General features: G+C 43.4%; 1 pseudogene; it reads right to left on the bottom strand.

The window, feature by feature from the left end:
* Window positions 1-795: 795 nt before the first annotated feature.
* On the bottom strand, window positions 796-20409 carry LOC115134286 (polyunsaturated fatty acid lipoxygenase ALOX15B-like; annotated as a pseudogene).
* Window positions 20410-22552: the final 2143 nt, after the last annotated feature.

Genomic DNA, 22552 nt, shown 5'->3' with positions numbered 1-22552 from the left:
GCTTCTAAACTTTTGACTGGTACTGTGTGTGTGTGTGTGTGTGTGTGTGTGTGTATATATATATATAAATGTATACACTGCTCAAAAAAATAAAGGGAATTTTTGTGTGATTTTGTTGTCAGCAAATTCAACTATGTAAAGAAAAAAGTATTTAATAAGAATATTTCATTCATTCAGATCTAGGATTTGTTATTTTAGTTTTCCCTTTATTATTTTGAGCAGTGTATTACCGTTCAAAAGTTTGGGGTCACTTAGAAATGTCCTTGCTTTTGAAAGAAAAGCACATTCTTTTGGGGTCACAAGTCCTCAACTGGCAGCTTCATTAAATAGTACCCGCAAAACACCAGTCTCAACGTCAACAGTGAAGAGGCAACTCCGGGATGATGGCCTTCTAGGCAGAGTTGCAAAGAAAAAGCCATATCTCAGACTGGCCAATAAAAAAAGATTAAAATGGGCAATAGAACAGACACTGGACAGAGAAACACTGCCTAGAAGGCCAGCATCACGGAGTCGCCTCTTCCCTGTTAATATTGAGATGAGTGTTCTGCAGGTACTATTTAATGAAGCTGCCAGTGGAGGACTTGTGAGGTGTCTGTTTCTCAAACTAGACACTATACATATATATATATATATGTGTGTGTGTACACACATATATGTGTGTGTGTGTGTATATATATGTATGTGTGTGTGTGTGTGTATATATATATATATATACACGTGTGTCTGTTTTGTACTGTGTACAAAACATTAGGAACACCAGCTCTTTCCATGACAGACTGACCAGGTTAATCCAGGTGAAAACTATCATCTTTTATTGATGTCACTTGTTAAATTCACTTCAATCAGTGTAGATGAAGAGGAGGAGACATGTTAAAGAAATAATTTTAAAACATGACAGGTGGAAGCTAAATCCTAGTCAATCTCTCGCTCAGCAAGGATGGAGGAGAAAAGGACAGGATAATAGGAGAGGAGGCCACTATATACTATTGAGATGCAGCCGGTATTATTTTCTGCTGTTGTTGATTTCTGGTTTATATTAAGAGAGGAGCGTGAATTACCTGATCGCTGTGTTTAGCTGCTTTTCATCAAAACCATTAAACCCCTGCAGCACTAACACCGTCAAAGCGTGATTCATAGAAACTGAAGAAACATTGTGGTTAATAGAGTTAAATCATTATAGAGCAGGTTTTAACACTTTTTTTAACCTTAAGCTGTCGTTTATGTTTGTGCATGTGGCTGGAAGTGTGTGTGTGTGTGTGCACGTGCACCTTTTGGTCTTTGTGTCTACTTGTCCGTGTGTGCATGCATGTGTGGATTGGTTGGTACTTCTATCCTTGTGGGGACCTAAAATGAGGATAAAAGGCGAGGATAAAAGGCTATTTTAAGTTGAGGGTTAGGGAAAATAGGACTTTGAATGGAAATTAATTTTAGGTCCCTACGAGGATAGAACATAACATGTGTGCATGCGTGTCTGTGTGGGTGTATTCACAGCAGCTCAGATGGCCACACTGTTCTCGATGCGGTCGGGGGACATGTAGTCGTAGGGCAGCTCCAACTTCTTGTTCCTGTCTGTGATCTCATCAGAAATGGCCCTGAGCTCGGCCTGCACCTTCTCCACCAGCCTGCGGGGAGCGCCACTGCTGAACACAGGCTCACGATACTGACACAGAGGCACCTAGGAGAGGATAGAAGAGATGGATGTAAAAGACAAGATTTTAGCAGATAAGAGACACAAGATTATGCAATCGCAACAAATAATCTGCTCTCAAATGAGTTGTCAGTACTTCAAATGCAGAAGTCCACAGACTCACTTCAAAATACTTTGAGCCATCTACGACTCAGTTTATTTTGTCCAATGTGTCCGGGCCTACGCATTGCCACAGTCATACCCTGTATCTAGTTTTGTCCCATGGAATAAATGTTGTGGATCTAAAATGTTTTTCCTCATTATCCTGCACTATCGGACCACAATTGTATTACTTTTGCAATCGCAAGAAATAATCTGCTCAGACCCCAACCAAGTATTATCAAAAGCCATGCTATAAATTCTTGGGACAACCCAAAGATTCCTAGATGCCCTTCCAGACTCCCTCCACCTACCCAAGGACGTTGGAGTACAAAAATCAGTTAACCATTTAACTGAGGATCCAAATGTAACCTTGTGTAATTCCCTAGATGTAATCACACTCATAAAAACAAAAAACATTTGTCAAAGAAATGAGCTCCTTGGCAAATACCAGAGCCTGGAAGCAAGCTTCCAAAATATTGGAACTGAAATGGTGCTCCACCAAACTGGAAGTCTTCCAACTAGCTTGGAAAGACATTACCGTGCAGTATCTAAGAGCCCTCACTGCTGCTCGATCAGCCTACTTTTCCAACTGAATTGAGGAGAATAAAAATACAAAATGTGTTTTGATTCTGTCGCAAAGCTAACTAAAAAGGAGCATTCCCCAAGGGAGTATGGCCTTCATTTCAGCAAAGTTGAATTCATGAACTTTGACGAAAAGATCATGATCATTAGAAAGCAAATTAGGGACTCCTTGAATCTGCATAATTGAGTTGGCCTGAGTCTTCACAGAACTGCCAGAACCTAGGATCAATGGAGACACTCAAGTTCTTTGACACATTCACACAAGTAGTCATGGCCTCTAAAACCGTCCAGCTGCCTACTGAACCCTAATTCCAACTAACTACTGAAAGAGCTACTTCCTGTGCTTGGCCCTCCTATGTTTGTCACACCCTGACTTAGAGATCCTTTAAATGTTCTATTTGGTAGGTCAGGGTGTGACTAGGGTGGGAAATCTATGTTTATATTTCTTTGTTTGCCGAGTATGGTTCCCAATCAGAGGTAGCTGTCTATCGTTGTCTCTGATTGGGGATCATACTTAGGCAGCCCTTTTCCACACCTTCTGTTGTGGGATCTTGTCTTTGGTTGTTGCATGTGTTTGCACTCCTAGCTTTATGTTCGTTGAGTTGTTTATTGTTTTTGGTGGAACATTTGATAATCAAAGGAAATGTAAGCCTACCACGCTGCACCTTGGTCTTAATTTAACGACGGACGTTACAGAAGATCCCACCACCAACGGACCAAGCAGCGTGGTCAGGAGGACTGGACCTGGGAGGAAATCCTGGAGGGAGCAGGACCCTGGACAAGAGCCAGGGAGTATCGCCGTCCGAAGGAGGAGATAGAGGCAGCGAAAGCGGAACGGCGACGATACGAGGAGTTAGCTCAACGAAGCAAGCACGATAGGAAGGAGATAGGAAGGACACACAGGGAGATTGGCGGAGTCGGGGTTCAGACCTGAGCCAACTCCCTGTGCTTACCGTGGGGAGCGAGTGACCGGTCAAGCACCGTGTTATCCGGTTCTGGAACCATGCCTCCAGTGCACATCCACAGTCCGGTGCGCTCTGTGCAAGCTCCCCGCAGTTGCCGTGCTAGAGTGGGCATTCAGCCAGGATGGATTGTGCCGGCTTAGCGCTCCTGGCCTCCGGGTGCGTCTCTTTGGCCCAGGATATCCTGTGCCAGCTCTACGCACTGTATCTCCAGTTCGCCAGCACAACCCAGTGCGACCTGTGCCAGCTCACCGCACTTGCCGTGCTACAGGGGGGATTCAACCAGGACGCATTGTGCCAGCTCTACGCTCCAGACCTCCAGTGCGCCTCCACGGCCCAGCATATCCTGCGCTGGCTCTACTCACTATGCCTCCAGTGCACCTTCATAGCCCAGTGCGTCCCGTGCCAGCTCTCCACACTCACCGAGCTAAAGTGGGTATCCAGCCAGGAAGCTTTGTGGCAGCTCCCCGCACCAGGCTTCCAGTATGTCTCCTCAGTCCGGTGAGACCTGTGCCGGCTCCACGTACAAATCCTCCAGTTATGACCCATGGTTCGAAGCCTCCACTTATGATCCATGGCACGAAACCTCCACTTATGATCCATGGCACGAAGCCTCCAGTGATGATCCATGGCACGAAGCCTCCAGTGATGATCCATGGCACGAAGCCTCCAGTGATGATCCATGGCACGAAGCCTCCAGTGATGATCCATGGCACGGAGCCTCCAGTGATGATCCATGGCACGGAGCCTCCAGGGATGATCCATGGCAAGGAGCCTCCGGCGACGGTCCCCGGTCCGGAGCCTCCGGCGTCTTTCCTCGGTCTGGAGCCTCCGGTGACTTTCCTCGGTCCGGAGCCTCTGGCGACGGTCCCCGGTCCGGAGCCTCCGGTGACTTTCCTCGGTCCGGAGCCTTAGGCGACGGTCCCCAGTCCGGAGCCCCCAGCGACGGTTCCCGGTCCGGTTCCTCTGGCGACGATTCACGGTCCGGCGACGATCCACGGTCCGGTTCCACAGAAGCGGAGGGATCAGCGTAGGGAGCGGGGGCTACATCCCAAACCGGAGCCGCCACCGAGGGTAGATGCTCACCCGGACCCTCCCCTATAGGTTCAGGTTTGCGGCCGGGAGTCCGCACCTCCAGGGGGGGTGAGGGGTACTGTCACGCCCTGACCTTAGAGATCCTTTAAATTCTTTATTTTGTAGGTCAGGGTGTGACTAGGGTGGGAAATCTGTTTTATATTTCTTTGTTGGCCGAGTATGGTTCCCAATCAGAGGCAGCTGTTTATCGTTGTCTCTAATTGGGGATCATACTTAGGCAGCCCTTTTTCCCACCTTCTGTTGTGGGATCTGGTCTTTGGTTGTTGCATGTGTTTGCACTCCTAGCTTTACGTTCGTTGAGTTGTTTATTGTTTTTGGTGGAACATTTATAAATAAAGAAAATTTGCGTCTACCACGCTGCACCTTGGTCTTCATTTAACGACGGACGTTACAATGTTGAACATATTAAAAAGCTCCCTATCCTCCGGATGTGTACCAAATTCTTTAAAAGTGGCAGTAATAAAGCCTCTCCGGAAAAAGACAAACCTTGACCTGGAAAATGTAAATATTCACAGTGCAGGGTGGAAAAAGTATGTGAACCTTTAGATTTAATAACTGGTTGACCCTCCTTTTGGCAGCAATAACCTCAACCAAACATTTTCTGTAGTTGCTGATCAGACCTGCACAATGGTCAGGAGGAATTTTGGAACATTCCTCTTTACAAAACTGTTTCAGTTCAGCAATATTCTTGGGATGTCTGGTGTGAACTGCTCTCGAGGTCATGCCACAGCATCTCAATCAGGTTGAGGTCAGGACTCTGACTGGGCCATTTTCTTCTGTTGAAGCCATTCTGTTGTTGATTTACTTCTGTGTTTTGGGTCGTTGTCCTGTTGCATCACCCAACTTCTGAGCTTCAATTGTCGGACAGATAGCCTAACATTCCCCTGCAAAATGTCTTGATAAACTTGGGAATTCATTTTTCAATTGATGATAGCAACCTGAGGTAGCAAAGCAAACCCGAACCACAATGCTAACTCCACCATACTTTACAGTTGGGATGGGCTTTATTTCCTCCACACATATTGTTATGTGTTCCTTGCAAAACAACCCAACTGTAGTTTCATCTGTCCACAGAATATTTTGCCCATAGCGCTGTGGAACATCCAGGTGCACTTTTGCAAATTTCAGACGTGCAGCAATGTTTTTTTGGACAGCAGTGGCTTCTTCCGTGGTGTCCTCCCATGAACATCACTCTTGTTTAGTGTTTTACGTATCGTAGACTCGTCAACAGAGATATTAGCATGTTCCAGAGATTTCTGTAAGTCTTCAGCTGACACTCTAGGATTCTTCTTAACCTCATTGAGCATTCTGTGTTGTGCTCTTGCAGTCATCTTTGCAGGACGGCCACTCCTAGGGAGTGTAGCAACAGTGCTGAACTTTCTCCATTTATAGACAAGAAGACAAATGTATTACCGTGGACTGATGAACATCAAGGCTTTTAGAGATATTTTTGCAACCCTTCCCAGCTTTATGCAAGTCAACAATTCTTAATCTTAGGTCTTCTGAGATCTCTTTTGTTCGAGGCATGGGTCACATCAGGCAATGCTTCTTGTGAATAGCAAACTCAAATTGTGTGAGTTTTTTATAGGGCAAGGCAGCTATAACCAACATCTCCAATATTTTCTCATTAATTGGACTCCAGGTTAGCTGACTCCTGACTCCAATTAGCTTTTGGAGAAGTCATTAGCCTAGGGGTTCACATACATTTTTCCAACCTACACTGTGAATGTTTTAAATTATGTATTCAATATAGACAAGAAAAATACAATAATTTGTGTGTTATTAGTTTAAAAGCAGACTGTTTGTCTACTGTTGTGACTTAGATGATCAGATAAAAATTTGATGACCAATTTATGCAGAAATTCAGGTAATTCCAAAGGGTTCACATGCTTTTTCTTGCCACTGTATCCCATTCCCCTCAATGTTTTCAAAAAGCTGTTGTGCAGCACCATATGCCTCCCTGAAGACAAATAATGTATACGAAACACTCCAGTCTGGTTTTAGACCCCATCATAGTACTGAGACTGCACTCGTGAAGGTGGTAAATTACCTTTTAATGGCGTCAGACCAAGGCTCTGCATCTGTCCTTGTGCTCCGAGACCTTATTCCCGCTTTTGACACCAACGATCACCACATTCTTTTGAAGATATTGGAAACCCTAATTAGTCTACACGGACAAGTTCTTGCCTGGTTTAGATCTTATCTGTCAAAAAGATATCAGTTCGTTTCTGTGGATGGTTTGTCCTCTGACAATCAATTGTATGTTTTTGGTGTTCCCCAAGGTTCCGTTTTAGGACAACTATTGTTTTCATTATATATTCTACCTCTTGGTGATGTCATTCGGAAATACAATGTCAACTTTCACTGCTATGCGGATGACACACAAATGTATATTTCGATGAAACATGGTGAAGCCCCAAAATTGCCTACCCTGGAAGCCTGTGTTTCAGACATAAGGAAGTGGATGGCAGCAAATGTTTTAGATTTAAACTCGGACAAAACGGAGATGCTAGTTCTAGGTCCCAAGAAACAAGGAGATCTGCTGCTTTGATCTGTGAAGGACCTCAGTGTTACTATGGACCCTGATCTCTCTTGACGAACACATCAAGACTTTCAAGGGGAGCTTTTTTCCATCTTCGTAACATTGTAAAAATCTGAAACTTTTTTCTAAGCAAACAGCTGGAGGCAGGGCTTTCTCCTACAGAGCTCCATTTTTATGGAATGGTGTGCCTGTCCATGTGAGAGATGCAGACTCTGTCTCAACCTTTTAAGTCTTTACTGAAGACTCATCTCTTCAGTAGGTCCTAGGATTGAGTGTAGTCTGGCCATGGGGTTCGAAGGTGAACGGAATGACACTGGAATGACGAACCGCCCTTGTTGTCTCTGCCTGGCCGGGTCCCCTCACCACTAAGATTCTCAGCTTCTGACTCGATTACGGAGGCCGAGTCACTGGCTTACTAGTGCTCTTCCATGCCGTCCCTTTGAGGGGTGTGTCATGTCGTGCCAGGCTTTTTTCCACTATACTCGACTTGGGTGGGTTGAGTCACTGACGCAATCTTCCTGTCCCGTCTTGCCTACCCTCAGGCACGTGTGGTGGAGAAGATCGTTGTGTGCTATACTCAGCCTTGTCTCATGGTAGTAAGTTCGTGGTCTGTTTATCTCTAGGTGTGTGTGGGGGCAGGGGTTATATCCCACCCAAAGTGCACCCTCTACCCTCTGGGGTTATTATTTCACCCTGCTGTCAATCTATGAACATTTGAACATCTTGAATAACCATCTGGCCTTAATGGCCACCCCTCAGAGCCTGGTTCCTCTCTACGTTTTTTCTAGGTTCCTGCCTTTCTAGGGAGTTTTACTTAGCCACCGTGCTTCTACATCTGCATTACTAGCAGCTTGGGGTTTTAGGCCGGGTTTCTGTATAAGCACTTTGTGACATCTGCTGATGTAAAAAGGGCGTTAGAAATTGATGAAGATGTGTGTGTATTGTACATACAGCGCCTTCGGAAACTATTCAGACCCTTTGACATTTCCCACATTTTATTACGTTACAGCCTTATTCTAAAATGTACTAAATCATTATTTTTCTTCATCAATCTACACACAATAGCAAATCATGACAAAGCAAAAACAGATTTCTATAAACTTTTGCTAATTTATTAAATATAAAAAACAAATACCTTATTTAAGTATAAGTATTCAGTATAAGTATTCAGACTCTTTGCTATGAGACTCGAAATTGAGCTCAGGACAATCCTGTTTCCATTGATCATCCTTGAAATGTTTCTTCAACTTGATTGGAGTCCACTGCTGGTAAATTCAATTGATTGGACATGATTTGGAAAGGCACACACCTGTCTATATAAGGTCCCACAGTTGACGATGCATGTCAGAGTAAAAACCAAGCCATGAAGTCGAAGGAATTGTCTGTAGAGCTCCGAGACAACCATTTCTGCAGCACTCCACCAATCAGGCTTTTATGGTAGAGTGGCCAGACGGAAGCCACTATTCAGTAAAAGGCACATGACAGCCTGTTTGGAGTTTGCCAAAAGGCACCTAAAAACTTTCAGACCATGGGAAATGAGAGACCCTGGTCTGATGAAACCAAGATGGAACTCTTTGGCCAGCATTCCAAGCGTCACATCTGGAGGAAACCTGGCACCATCCCTACGGTGAAGCATGGTGGCGGCAGCATCTTTCTGTGGGGATGTTTTTCAGGGGCAGGGACTGAGAGACTAGTCAGGATCGGGGGAACGATGGACGGAGCAAAGTACAGAGAGATCCTTGTTGAAAACCTGCTCCAGAACGTTCAGGACCTCAGACTTCCAACAGGACAACGACCCTAAGCACACAGCCAAGACAACGCAGGAGTGGCTTCAGGAGAAGTCAATGAATGTCCTTGAGTGGCCCAGCCAGAACCCGGACTTGGACTCGATCGAACATTGCCGGAGAGACCTGAAAATAGCTGTGCAGCGACGCTCCCCATCCAACCTGACAGAACTTGAGAGGATCTGCAGAGAAAAATGGGATAAACTCCCAAAATACAGGTGTGCCAAGCTTGTCGCATCATACCCAAGAAGACTTGAGGCTTTAATCGCTGCCAAAGGTGCTTCAACAAAGTACTGAGTAATGGGTCTGAATACTTATGTAAATGTGATATGTTTTTTAAAATTTTTATACATTTGCAAAAATGTCTAAAAAACAGTTTTAGTTTTGTCATTATGTGGTATTGTGTGTCTTACGTAGTCGGCAGCGGGCTGGGACAGTAGAAACAGAGTGATGAGGAGGTTGCAGGTGGAGTTGACGTCTGGGAGGATGGAGAGAATCTCGTCTTCTGTCAACATGCCTTTGGTCTGGGGAGGGGGGTGTGTCATGGAGCCTGGGCAGTTGGGCATCCACAAGTCAAAATCCACCTGGAGGGAACAAGAACGGGAATCGGTAACACTTTGTGTCACAAATGATACCATATTTCCTTTAGAGCACACTACTTTTGACCAGAGCCCATATGTGTCTTAAGTGAAGATTTGGACCTATGTACTGTATTGATTGATGGGTACAGTTTATTGGTTAATCATGTTGATGGGTTAATTACCTGAGAGAAGTTGACAGCAGCGTGCAGCGCAGAGCAGCAGTATATAACCATGGTAACAAACTGAGAGAGTTCTGGTTTGGTTTGGAATGACTGTGGGAAACCTGAGGGAACCAGGAGGGGGAACAATGTAGTCAGTTAGTTATATAGTGAGATTATTTCAGTTGACAATCAAAAAATGCACAGCCATAGACTTTGAGAAACTACTTCTCATGTACGCAGTCGGCGTTTCAATTAATCCCAAAGGTGTTTGATGGGGTTGAGGTCAGGGCTCTGTGCCAGTCAAGTTATTCCACATCGATCTTGACAAACCATTTCTGTATGGACCTCGTTTTGTGCACAGGGGAATTGTCATGCTGAAACCGGAAAAGGTCTTCCCCAAACTGTTGCCACAAAGTTGGTAGCACAGCATCGTCTTGAATGTCATTGTGTGCTGTACCGTTAAGATTTCCTTTCACTGGAACTAAAGGGCCTAGGCCGAACCATGAAAAACAGCCCCAGACCATTTTTCCTCCTCCACCAAACTTTACAGTTGGCACTATGGTAGCGTTCTCCTGGCATCCGCCAAACCCAGACTCGTCAATCAAATTGCCAGATGGTGAAGCGTGATTCATCATTCCACAGAACACGTTTCCACTGCTCCAGTGTCCAATGGCGTTTACACCACTCCAGCCGACGCTTGGCATTTCGCATTGTGATCTTAGGCTTGACGAACAGTTATTGTGCTGATGTTGCTTACAGAGGCAGTTTGGAACTCGGTAGTGAGTGTTGCAACCAAGGGCAGACTTTTACACGCTATACACTTCAGCACTCGGCTGTCCTGTTCTGTGAGCTTATGTGGCTTACCACTTTGTGGCTGAGCCGTTGTTGCTCCTGGATGTTTCCACTTCACAACAACAGCACTTACAGTTGACTGGGGCAGCTCTAACAGGGCAGAAATGTGACTAACTGGCTTGTTGGAAAGGTTGCATCCTATGACGGTGCAATGTTGAAAGTCACTGAGCTTTTCAGTAAGGCCAGTCTACTGCCAATGTTTGCATATGGAGATTGCATGGTTGTGTGCTCAATTTTATACACTTGTCAGCAAGGGGTGTAGCTGAAATAGCCCGAATCCCCTAATTTTAAGGGGTGTCCACATACTTGTGCATGTGTGTGTGTATATATATATAAATATGTGTGTAAATGATTGAACAGTAAGTTTCACATATGGTGTTATTGGTAGAACACACACACCGACCTGAGTGAGGGAGCTGTAGGAAGCCATGTGTGTAGATCTCAGTGATCCAGCTCTGCAGCTCAGAGTCCTGCTCCACATCCTGGTCTCCAAGGTAATACACATCCACCCAGCCACTCACAAATCTGCCACATGGTCACACAAAACACAACAGTAATGATGGTGCTTGTAAAAAGGAAGTGTGTTGTATGTGTGTGTACCTGTGCAGTGTGTGCCAGATTCTGAGAATTGATATCACAGCTGTAAATTAATTGTGTGCATGACTGTATTTCTGTGTGGGTCTGCGTGTGAGTGCCGGTGTGTGTACCTGTGCAGTGCGTTCAACACTCGCAGTGCATCGTGTGCATAATAGCTGTGTGTGCGTACGTACGTACATGCGTGCGTGCCTGCTTGAATATGTGTACCTGTGCAGTGCGGTCCACACTCGCAGTGCGTCATGTGCATAGTAGCAGTGTTTGAGTGTGTGTATCCCTCTGTCTGCCAGGTCGTCAGGGACACACAGGGAGCGGTAACGCAGACGCTCTGTGGCTCGAGACAACAGTACAGGCAACGCCTCCAGACCACAGCCTATGGCCTAACATGCAATTTTGTGGTTATAAACTAGCAAACATTTATAGGCATATGCACAAAGAAAATATGTGTACTAAAACATTGCAACACACACGATCATACCTTGTCAAACACTCCGTTGGCAGCCAGTAGAGAGGCCCTGGCTTGGATGTTGATCTGTAGTGTGGTTTTTATGTGAGGCATCAACAACTGCAACAATAATATTAATAATAACAACAAGTCAGATTCTGGCTCATGGCAGCTCTATAAAATTCAATTCCAACTGCAAGGTACTAGAGAAACAGATGTGAGCTCACGAGACTTCCGGATGGTTCAGGAGGTTAACTAAACTTTCACCTATGCAGCCTGGTCTATACGTAACAAGTAAACGTAAATCCAGGACACTCAAATTAGTATGATATGTTACGTTTGGTCTATGTAGGTTTGAAGGTTATTTAAGGCAAAACAAAAGGAGGTTGTTTGTTCGGGGTGGGCGTATAACACAAAAGTTGCATGTTTAAGTCTCATCATCATTTTTAGTTGTTTTGTAACTACTTAGCATGTCAGCTAACCCTTCCCTAACCTTAACCCAGGTAATGTTAGCCACCTAGCTAATGTTAGCATTAGACACCCTGCTACCTAGCTAACTTTAGCCACAACAAATTGGAATTCATAATCAGTAGAGGCTGGTGGGAGGAGCTATAGGAGGACGGACTCATTGTAATGGCTGAAATGGAACGGAGTCAAACGTGGTTTCCATATGTTTGGCGTGTTTTTCATTCCATTAATTCCATTCCAGCCATTACAATGAGCCTGTCCTCCTATAACTCCACCCACCAGCCTCCACTGTTCGTAACATATCATACCTATTGCAAATTTGTAACATATTGTCGGATTTGCAATTCGTAACATATCATACTAAATGGAGGGAGACATATTTACGTTTACTATGTTACATCTAAACATCCAGGTTGCAGCACGATTCACAGATCTAATGAGTGGTGGTGTATTTATAAGAACTTTACCTACTATATTTACTATTTACCTGTTTATTACATACTATTTACCTGGTGTAGAGGGTGTACTTCTGGCAGCTGCCTGAGGGTGGCAGTGCAACACACCTCTCCCAGCAGGTGGGTTCTGAGGAAGTGAGAGGAAAGCTGGTGGCACTGGAAGTCTGAGCAGCGCACCCAGGTCTTAGCCAACAGCCAATCAGGGCCAGGGTCAGAGGGCAGGAACACTGGGTTCTGAGGACCAGGGGCCTGCTGCAGCTGTGGGTATAATTAGTGATACAATAGTTTCAGAATTATACATTTTTGTAGTAGCAATAACAGTAGTAGTAGCAGTACTAGTAGAATCAAACTAGTAATAGTATTCCCCTCTGGGTTAATAAAGTGGCTGTCTGCCTGTCAGTATGTACATTACCCGTCAAAAGTTTAGACACAACTACTCATTCCAGAGTTCTTCTTTATTTTTACTATTTTCTATGTTGCATAATAATAGTGAAGACATCAAAAAACTATGAAATAACACATGGAATCATGTAGTAACCAAAAAAGTGTTAAACAAATCAAAATATATTTTACATTATAGATTCTTCAAAGTAGCCACCCTTTTCCTTGATGACATCTTTGCACACTCTTGGCATTCTCTCAACCAGTTTCATGAAGCAGTCACCTGGAATGCGATATCTTAACCGCCATCGATAACAATACTGTTCAGCCGTATTCATTGACCTGGCCAAGGCTTTCGACTCTGTCAATCACCACATCCTCATCGGCAGACTCGATAGCCTTGGTTTCTCAAATGATTGCCTCTCCTGGTTCACCAACGACTTCTCTGATAGAGTTCAGTGTATCAAATTGGAGGGCCTGTTGTCCAGGCCTCTGGCAGTCTCTATGGGGGTGCCACAGGGTTCAATTCTTGGACCGACTCTCTTCTCTGTATACATAAATGATGTCGCTCTTGCTGCTGGTGAGTCTCTGATCCACCCCTACGCAGACGACACCATTCTGTATACTTCTGGCCCTTCTTTGGACACTGTGTTAACAACCCTCCAGACGAGCTTCAATGCCATACAACTCTCCTTCCGTGGCCTCCAATTGCTCTTAAATACAAGTAAAACTAAATGCATGCTCTTCAACCGATCGCAGCCTGCACCTGCCCGCCCGTCCAACATCACTACTCTGGACGGTTCTGACTTAGAATGTGTGGACAACTACAAATACCTAGGTGTCTGGTTAGACTGTAAACTGAAGCTGGTTGAGAGAATGCCAAGAGTGTGCAAAGGTGTCATCAGGCAAAGGGTAGCTACTTTGAAGAATCTAAAATACAAAAAATATTTTGATTTGTTTAACACTTTTTTGATTACTACATGATTCCATATGTGTTATATCATAGTTTTGATGTCTTAACTATTATTGTACAATGTAGAAAATAGTAAAAATAAAGAAAAACTCTGGAATTAGTAGGTCTGTCCAAACCTTTGACTGGTACTGTATGTATGTATGTATTTATGCCAGCCAGCCAGCCAGCCAAAGATGACCGGACTCACTTGGATGGCGATGGGTTTGAGCTCCCCCTCCTGGTTGAGGTGCAGAAGGACTAGCGGGGCGGTGAGAAACTGCTGCTTCCCATTGATCACGTTGGCCGGGACACCTTCCAACATCTCGTAGTCCAGCAGGAAAATAGACCCTCTCTGCCGTGAACGCACAAAGGTGAAGTTTGAAGTTTCACACAGTGCAAATCCAACACACACCTGTGTGGTCCAGTGGTTGCTGCCGCTGACCCCGATACACGTATGCCAGAGTCAGCATATGTTCAAATACAGCCCACTGCCCTTTGACTGTCGAGTTCCATCTTTCCAGAGCTTTGCAATCTCTTCAATAAAAGCTAAAAAAAAAACACTCACCGGCAGACAGGCACACACACACACACCTCTAGCTCCTGTTCCAGTGAGGATCCGTCAGGCAGGAAGGGGCAGAGAATGTCAGAGTTGATTGACAGGTTGGGAGGGAGGAGGCGTGTCTGTCGCACCATGAGAGGGTTACAGCCGTTCAAACACTGGTAACCAAAGAACCAGTCCTCATCCCAATGGGCCTGCACATACTCTTCAAGGGAGGGAGAGAAAAGAGAAGGATATCAAGGTTTAGGGGGTTAAAGAGAGAGAAAGGACAAGCAGTGAGAATTGGCGTGCGTGTGTGTATGACATACTAGCGACAGTATTCTGGCTCCCATTGTGGCTGAACATGGTCTCCAGCTCAGTAAAGCTACTCCAGGATTCAGCTCTCTCAGCAAAACCCCTTAGATACTGCAGATTGATGCCTGGGCTGAGAGGACAAATACAATGTGAAGGGGAAGACCAAATGTTTAGGTGAGGACAAACAGAATGTGGAGGGCAGACAGAATGTGGAGGGCAGACAGAATGTGGAGGGCAAATAGAATGTGGAGGGCAAACAGAATGTGGAGGGCAAACAGAATGTGGAGGGCAAATAGAATGTGGAGGGCAAACAGAATGTGGAGGGCAGACAGAATGTGGAGGGCAAATAGAATGTGGAGGGCAAACAAAACATTGAGAGCAAAGGGCTGACCTTTGGCGTGTGTAGCTGAGGTTGGGTCCCAGTTCCTTCAGACTGGTCATGTCCACACAGTGAGGGACACCCTCAGCAAATGTACGCCACCTACAGGGCAGACCACCACATGACATCAAACTATTGGTACTAAAGGCAAACTCACTTGATTCGTGTAAGAGCAGCTTTGTGTGAATGAGCCTTAATGTTCTACCTTCACACCTTCTCCTCCTCCATAATGCTAACACCGATTTTAGAACTTTATTAACACTAAACCAAGTGAGCACCGACTGACGCAGGACTTCCATGGGTTTTGAAAAGTGAGGCGGCAGGTAGCCTAGTGGTTAGAGTGTTGGGCCAGTAACCGAAAGGTTGCTGGATCGAATCCCTGAGCTGACAAGGTAAAAATCTGTTGTCCTACCCCTGAACAAGGCAGTTAACCTACTGTTCCCCAATAGGCCATCATTGTAAATAAGAATTTACTTAATTGACTAGTTAAATAAAAATGTTAAAAATGTGGTTGATTTCAATGTTCACAGACGCTGATTTCTTGTCCAGTCCCCCCCAGCTTTGATTTGCCCCAAAAATAAACGTCTATGATTGGTTCAGATTTAGTCTGGTCCGGACCGGCCTTGATTTGGCCTAACTTGGTTCAGATGTGGTCTGGTCCAGACCAGCCTTGATTTGGCCCAAGCATAGACTTATCCCACGAGCACATCACACGTAATTTCAACATGGAAATGTGAGTAATATTCGATTCACCCACTCAAAAAGGACTACCAGAAGTTTGTTATCACTATGCTTTCCACCATCTAAAGCACAACCAAATTCCAATGGAAAACTATGTCTGATCTTTAGTTGAGTTGTCATCTGAATGTGTTATCTAACCAGATGGTCAATCTGACAGAGCTCCAGAGGTCCTCTGTGGAGATGGGAGAACCTTCCAGAAGGACAACCATCTCTGCAGCACTCCACCAATTATGCCTTTATGAGTGGCAAGACGGAAGCCACTCCTCAGTAAAAGGCATATGACAGCCCGCTTGTAGTTTGCCAAAAGGCACTCTCAGACCATGAGAAACAAGATTCTCTGGTCTGATGAAACCAAGATTGAACTCTTTGGCCTGCCAAGCTTGTAGCGTCATACGCAAGAAGACTCGAGGCTGTAATATCTGTCAAAGGTGTTTCAACAAAGTACTGAGTAAAGGGTCTAAATACTTTTCATTTTTAACAAATTAAAATCTGATGCAATCTGAGCCTGATGAGCCATAAATTAAATACATTTTAGGAGCCCTACATTAATGACATTTAAAGAGCCCAAGCCCAAAAAGGCCCAAATGAATGTGCCGTTATCCAATACATATACTGTATGATATAGGCTACTGTACATTACACGAGACAGAAAAAAATAAAAGTCCATAGATGTAGCTAGCTATATGCTCTATTAGGTAAATACATGAAACTAGCTCCTGTAGGCAAATCTAGCTCAGTGCTTTCTGTCGTGGGGCAGCCAGTGGAAAATATGTGTGTAGGGGTTGGTAATGTTCTCTAGTTGCGTCGTGATTGGCTCAGTGTTTTGTCACTCATGAGTCACTATGTCACCGCAAAATCTATGGGGAGAGCTCAAATTCAAGCCGCTTGGGTGCTGCCATAGATTTACATTAGAAATGCACATCCAAGAACACTCAAGGTCATTGGCCACAGATAAAATGATGGCATATCACATTATATCTACCATAGCTTTGATTGGACTGTTCATGTCAACATCATACTTTTAAAATCTTAGCTAGCAAGCCTGCAGTCATCATCATGAATCAAGTCGACAATCTACTGGCAAATCCTTTTCAATCATGCATATGAAGAGAAATTATAGATAAAAGGTATTTGTGCTCATCGACCATTTGACAGAAACATTACTGCTATTCAATTGAGTGTGTGGTCTGGGTTTAAGGGTCTCTTTTCCAAGATTAAAAGGATAAACGTTCAAAATTGCCCATGCTGTCAATCCAACATGACTTCTGCCACTCTCAAAACAACTGGAAGCTCTGAACTGGGAAATCTCAAACTTCAGTGAGTTCAAGACAACTAAGAACTCAGAAAAAAATAAAAGTTTTGAACGGGCATCCAACTAGGAATTGCAAGTCGGGAACTCTGGCCTCTTTCTAGAGCTCATAGGGCCTATTGTATAATTAGTAAGCTGACAGTGCATTCGGAAAGTATTCAGACCCCTTGACTCATTCCACATTTTGCTATGTTACAGCCTTGTTCTAAAATTTATTAAATAGTTTTTCCCTCATCAATCTACACACAGTACCTCATAATGGCAAAGCAAAAACTGTTTTTTAGGAATTTTTGCAAAAACAGAAATATCACATTTACATAAGTATTCAGAGCCTTTACTCAGTATTTTGTTGAAGCATCTTTGGCAGCGATTACAGCCTCGAGTCTTCTTGGGTATGACACAAAAAGCTTGGCACACCTGTATTTGGGAAGTTTCTCTAATTCTTCTCTGGAGATCCTCTCAAGCTCTGTCAGGTTGGATGGGGAATGTCGCTGCACAGCTATTTTCAGGTCTCTCCAGAGAAACAGTTACCATAATGAGATGATAGGTCTACATGCATTGGGAACTGCGCTCCATACTGAGATGGGCTGTCTGTCCCCATCTTGAGTCCCGATTCATCATGCAGAAACCATAGAGAAGCCAGATCTGGACATCGCATATAATTTAACAGTTCCATTTCACGCCATGCTGTTAATAGAAATAATTTATTATAATTTACCATTTTAACCAATAATGTTTTAAATGAATGCACAAATATTGTACAATCCAGGTGTGCTGTAACGGATCTCGTCCTCCTCTTCTGAGGAGGAGTAGCGAGAAGGATCGGAGGACCAAAACGCAGCGTGGTAAGTGTCCATAATGTTTAATAAAAACAACAGAACACTGGAACAAAACAAAACAACATGCATCAACGAAACAGTCCCGTGTGGCGACAAACACTGACACGGAAGACAAACACCCACAACCCAACAGTGAAACCCAGGCTACCTAAGTATGATTCTCAATCAGGGACAACAATTGACAGCTGCCTCTGATTGTGACCCATACTTGGCCGAACTCAAAAACCAACATAGAAAAACAAACAGACTGCCTTCCCAACTCACTCCCTGACCATACTAAAACAAAGAATAAAATAACAGAACTATGGTCAGAACGTGACATGTGCAAAGCTCTTAGAGACTTACCCTGAAAGATTGTAGTCGCTGCCCATGATTCTAAAGTGTTGACTCAGGGGTGTGAATACTTATGTAAATGAGACATTTCTGTATTTAATTTTCAATAAATTTGCCAACATTTCTAAAAACATGTTTTCACTTTGTCCTTATGCATTGTGTGTAGATGGATAAGAACAAATATCTATTTAATCCATTTTGAATTCAGGTAACAACAAAATGTTGAATAAGTCAAGGGGTATGAATACTTTCTGAAGGCTCTGTAAAGTGACAGATGGGATCGATCTCCATTTTGCTGTTTTACTTGGAAATATAACTTTTGAATGTGTCAATGTTTTCTTTATTGACGTAGGTGTAAGATAAATGATGTACGGTTTAAATTTGTCCATAGAAACAACTACCCAAAGAATAATTGTCAATGTGGTGACTTCAACGTCTGTAAAATACGTATTTTCAACATCTGTAAAATAAGTTTTATCAACGTCCATATGATAAGTATTTTCAACGTCTTTTCAAATCCTTTTGCTCCCTGGGAAGTGCCTGGTGGTAGAGTTAGGAGATGTGTTGACAGTGAGCGAAGGAGATGTGTGGGAGAGAAAAGATGATACGAGGAGTGTTGTGTATAGTAAGAGGACATTTGTTGTGGTTTAGTTGCGATACCTGATGTGCTGCTGTTTAGTGTGCAGATCTTTGAGTCTGTGGTCCTTCAGGGTTTGCACAGTCTCTGAGTTCAACAGACACACTGAGAGAGAGAGAGAGAGAGAATATATGATATGATTAAAATATGAAGTCTACACCACTTCCTCTTTCCATGGTAACGTTAAGGTATGTAGTTCTCACAAATTGCCTGGTTCATCAGTGTGACGGAAAGAGCTCTTACTCACACTTCCTGTAATATGGGGTATGACCATGTGATATTTATTTTTAAATGTTAAAAATGTTAATTAATAAAACACTCTCACTGTCTCCATTCCGTAGCTCCACGTCACCATCTACAGACCGGAGCCACCTGCTACAAGGGAATTGCTCTGCCCCTTGGTGCTGTAGCCCGCCCCTTCCTCCTGTCTGTCACACAGCCTCCGGACCTCCACCCCCCTGCAGTGCCAGTCCAGGTCCGGGAAACCCGTCCGAGCCTCCAACCGTAGCCGGACCAGAACTACTCGACCCAGTGCCACCTCTGACCACACTCTGACCACACAGGCCTGGAACAGGGATAATGGGGGGGAAAAACTTTAGGTAAAGCGCTTTGAAATTGGGTGAAAAGCTATCTAAAATGAAATAATGTTTTATTAGACAACACAAACTGCAGGTTAATATACTGACAGAGAGAGGGGGGGGGGAGAGAAAGAGGAGGAAGAGCAAAAGGGCAAGGGGGAGTTAGAGAAAGATGGGGGAGTAAGAGAAAGATGGGGGAGCGAGAGAAAGATAGAGAGGGGAGCAAGGGAGACAGAGAGAACTCACTGATCCAGGTAGGAGGTGGTGCTGGTTGGCCCCAGCGTTCACTGAGATGGGTGGGGTTTCGCCACCCTCTGAGCCAATCAGAGTGAGCCGTAGGATGCTGTATGTTCCAGAGGTGGGGGCTGGTAAGGTATGGACGATCACCTGAAATTCCTCCATGGCACTGGCCATGACACACCCACAAAACCACGTATTTGCATGCACTGAGGAGAGTGGCATTCTTCTGTGTTCGATATTTGAATTGGAAATCATCAGGCCATTGCTGCATCTTGTTCATGACTTGTCAACCATGCTGACTTGACATATCACTACCGTACAATACACAATGTGCAGTACAAAAAATGCCTAAATGCACATTCAATTCAATGATAGGCTTTGATCACGTTGATACCATAAGAACAGTCCTTGTTATGAATAGGCCTATTTTACAGTTTTACAATTCATCATGTGTGGTTATGGTAAATAAATATGTAAAGGTGCACTATGCAGAAATTTCCCAATTTCAGTTTGTGACAAAATAAGAAATGTATAGTGTAGAAAGTCATTGTTCCATCTAAATAGCTGTAACATCTTTTCAATGACCTCAAATATTGTATTTTCAACTTTTGAAGCTGAAAGTAAAAGATGCAAAAATGAAACTTAAGAACGGGAACCGATTTAAGGCTTCTTAGACTTGCTTTCAATGAGAATGACATTTATAACTCAGATTTCTATGTGAATTTGTTCTGGTCACCCAAAAAGTTACATATTGCATCTTTAATTTAACCTATGTATACTTATCATGACTCAATCAACAGTGCAAAGTTGTCTAATAACCCAGTGTTAAGTTTTATTCTCTAAGGGAAACTGAATAATAAGAGAGACACTTACCTTCTGTTTTCCTATGAAGAACACAAACACAGCATACTGCAACTGCCAGTGTGTTCCTTTTCGAAAGACACTTGTTGGTCTCAGACTAGACGTAACATAGTAAACGAAAATCCGGGACATTCAAATTAGTATGATACTGAATGTTACGTTTGGTATTGGTATGGTTACATAAGACAGACGGTTAGTGGAGGCAAAAAGAAAAGGACGGTAGTTGGTCGGGGTGGGCATATAACGCGAACGTCTAGCGACACAAAGGTTGCGTGTTCGAATCTCATCGCGGACAACATTTAGCTAATTAGCAACTTTTAAACTACTTACTACTTCTTAGCTACTTTGCAACTACTTAGCATATTAGCTAACCATTCCCTTAACCCTTCCCCTAACCCCTAATCTTAACCCTAACCCCTAGCCTAGCTAATGTTATCCAAATTGGAATTTGTAACACATCATACATTTTGCGAATTCGTAACGTATTGTACGTTTTGCTAAATCGTAACATATTGTAATCTTTCCAAATTTGTAACATATTGTACGTTTCGCAAATTTGTAAAATGTTATACGTTTGAAACATTTTTAATAAATGATATTCATTGTAATTCTTAACATATCATACGAATTGGATAATGGACATCCACAAATTAATACGTAACATGCTAAATGGAGGGTCTCTGGGTTAAGTACAAAATAATACAAAATGCTCTGAGACCAGGTTGCTTGCATTCATCCAACCCAATGTGTGGGTGGATCTTGTGCTTGCTTCCTTCCTGGTCTGTCACTATTAGCCAAGGCTACTACTCATGATCAGTCCTCAGATATAGGCCTGCTATCTGTTTACACAATCTTATACATTCATTTGCATACCTCCTTTTGCGTAGGGCATGAATTAATGTTTCTTGATAAGCAGACTGGTCTGGTAGCCTATTTGTTTATTATGAGCTCAGGGTAGGAAGGTAGGCCTAGCATTCAATGTAAGACTTTGTCAATTAATAGCTGACCAATTTCTCATTTACTGTTGTCTTATAAAAGAAGCCATAACATGTCATAGGTCTTCATATTTCCGTTATCTGCCTACATATTTTTGTTGTGACTAATACATTCCCGCACTAGAATATGTACAGAGCATTCGGAATGTTTTCAGGCCCCTAGACTTTTTCCACATTTTGTTAAGTTACAGCCTTACTCTAAAATCTATTAAATTGTTTTTCCCCCCTTCAATCTACACACAATACTCCATAATGGACAAAGCAAAAACGGGTTTTTAGAAATGTTTGCAAATTGATATTTTAAAAAACAAAACAGAAATATCACATTTACATAAGTATTCAGACCCTTTACTTTGGCAGCGATTACAGCCTCGGGTCTTCTTGGGTATGCCGTTACAAGCTTGGCACACCTGTTTGGGGAGTTTCTCCCATTCTTCTCTGCAGATCCTCTCAAGCACTGTCAGGTTGGATGGGGAGTGTCGCTGCACAGCTATTTTCAGGTCTCTCCAGAAAGGTTAGTTCGGGTTCAAGTCTGGGCTCTGACTGGGCCACTCAAGGACATTCAGAGACTTGTCCCAAAGCCAATGGCAGAAAAAGTATTCAATTGTCAGAGTAAAAGTAAAGATACCTTAATAGAAAAGGACTCAAGTAAAAGTGAAAGTCACCAAGTAAAATACTACTTGCGAAAAAGTATTTGGTTTTAAATGTGCTTAAGTGTCAAAAGTAAAATAATACACCATTTCAAATTCCTTATCAAACCAGACTGCACAATTTTATTGGTGGCTAGCCAGGGGCACACTCCAACATAATTTACAAATCAAGCATTTGTTTAATGAGTCCACCAGATCAGAGGCAGTAGGGATGAACAGGGATGTATGTTCTGGTAAGTGTGTGAATTGGATCATTTTCCTGTGAAAATGTAAAGAGTACCTTTGGGTGTCAGTGAAAATGTATGGAGTAAAAAACATTTTTTTTTTAGGAACGTAGTGAAGTAAAAGTTGGCAAAAATATACATAGTAAAGTGCAGATACCCCAAAAAACTACATAAGTGGTGTTATGGGAATTCTTATATAGGACACTCCAACAATATTAAATGAGTCACTCTATTGTCAGCTAGCTGTAGAGGTCACAGTCAAACTTAGAT

Source organism: Oncorhynchus nerka, linkage group LG9a (genome assembly GCF_034236695.1).
Source record: "Oncorhynchus nerka isolate Pitt River linkage group LG9a, Oner_Uvic_2.0, whole genome shotgun sequence".
In the NCBI taxonomy this organism is placed as follows: Eukaryota; Metazoa; Chordata; class Actinopteri; order Salmoniformes; family Salmonidae; genus Oncorhynchus; species Oncorhynchus nerka.
Note: the sequence above shows the minus strand (reverse complement) of the source record. Positions and strands in the feature narration are given on the sequence as shown.